General features: G+C 37.9%; 1 pseudogene; it reads left to right on the top strand.

Annotated features, from left to right (window-relative positions):
- The first annotated feature begins 332 nt into the window (after positions 1-332).
- LOC100611398 (olfactory receptor 5B3-like) lies at positions 333-1067 on the top strand (annotated as a pseudogene).
- The last annotated feature ends 390 nt before the right edge of the window (positions 1068-1457 follow it).

Below are 1457 nucleotides of genomic sequence, written 5' to 3'. Positions count from 1 at the left end.
GGCTCTATTGATAATTAATCCACTAAATCTTGTTGTTGAGTTCATGCTTTCATTATGGAAAATCATGAAACACATATTATTGCTATAATGAAATAGTACATAATGTACATAAACATTTTACTTTCACTGCAATCTCTACTGCCTTTAATGTTCTGTTCCTTTATTTCTCATTCATATAGGGTGTTTCCTGATTCCAAATAACACTGATGTAGAACAGTACAGAGGCGTCACAGTTCATCTTCCTAGGACAAAGCAATGTCCCAGAACTGCAGGTCCTCTTCTTTATCATGTTTGTTCTCATCTATCTCATCAATGTAGTTGGAAACTTGGGGATGATCATTTTGATTCTCTGGTACTCTCAGCTCCACAATCCAATGTACTTCTTCTTCAGTAATCTGTCTCTGGTAGACTTTTTTTACTCTTCAGTTGTCACTCCAAATGTCATGACTGGGCTCCTTAGAGAAGACAAAATCATTTCCTATACTGTGTGGGCTACTCAGACATTCTTTTCTGATTCCTTTGCCAGTGTGGTAAATTTACTATTGGCCTTAATGGCCTCTGGCCACTATGCAGCAGTGTGCAAACCCCTGCATTACACCACCACCATGATGACAAGTGTGTGTACATGTCTGGCCATAGGTTGATACGTCGGTGGTTTCCTGAATGCCTCCATTCACACTGGGGAAACATTCAGTCTCTTTCTGTATGTCCAATGAAGTCCATCACTTTTTCTGTGAGGTTCCAGCAGTCATGACTCTGTCTTGCTCTAATAGACATGTGAATGTAGTGGTTCTTGTTTATGTAACCAGCTCAATATCCTCTTTGCCCTTCTAGTTATCTTGATATCCTACTTATTGATGTTTATCACCATCCTAAAGATGCACTCAACTGCAGGATACCAGAAGGCTTTGGCCATTTGTGCCTCTCACCTCACTGCAGTTGCCATCTTCTATGGGACTATTATCTTCATGCATATACAGCCCAGCTCCAGTCATTCCATTGACACAGTCAAAATTGCAGCTGTGTTTTATACTATTGTCTTCCCCATGGTGAACCATGTGGTCTAAAGATTGAAGAACAAGGTGAAGAGTACATTCAAGAAAATTGTTGAGAAGGTAAAATTGTCTCTAGGATTGTGAGTTTAACATTTCAGCATGCATAATACCTAGTTTCATTCCTTTCTGAAATTCTCCAGTCACTTCATGACATTTTAAGGCCCACAATCCAGTTAATTTCTAGAAATTATATCCTTACCTCTTCAAAAGTCTGTTGTCTAGAAAAGGGAAATATAATGATTAGAAATGTAATACCTGAATAAAAATGGCGTAAGGAAATCATAAAGTGATGTAGTTCAAAAAATGCATTAGGAAGACTTAATTTATTCACTCTTTATATGCATTTTCTCTATCATATGGCACAAGTAACATACATGTAAAAACTGGTGACAAACAAACCCA

This window comes from Pan troglodytes, chromosome 9 (assembly GCF_028858775.2).
Source record: "Pan troglodytes isolate AG18354 chromosome 9, NHGRI_mPanTro3-v2.0_pri, whole genome shotgun sequence".
Lineage (NCBI taxonomy): Eukaryota > Metazoa > Chordata > Mammalia > Primates > Hominidae > Pan > Pan troglodytes.
Note: the sequence above shows the minus strand (reverse complement) of the source record. Positions and strands in the feature narration are given on the sequence as shown.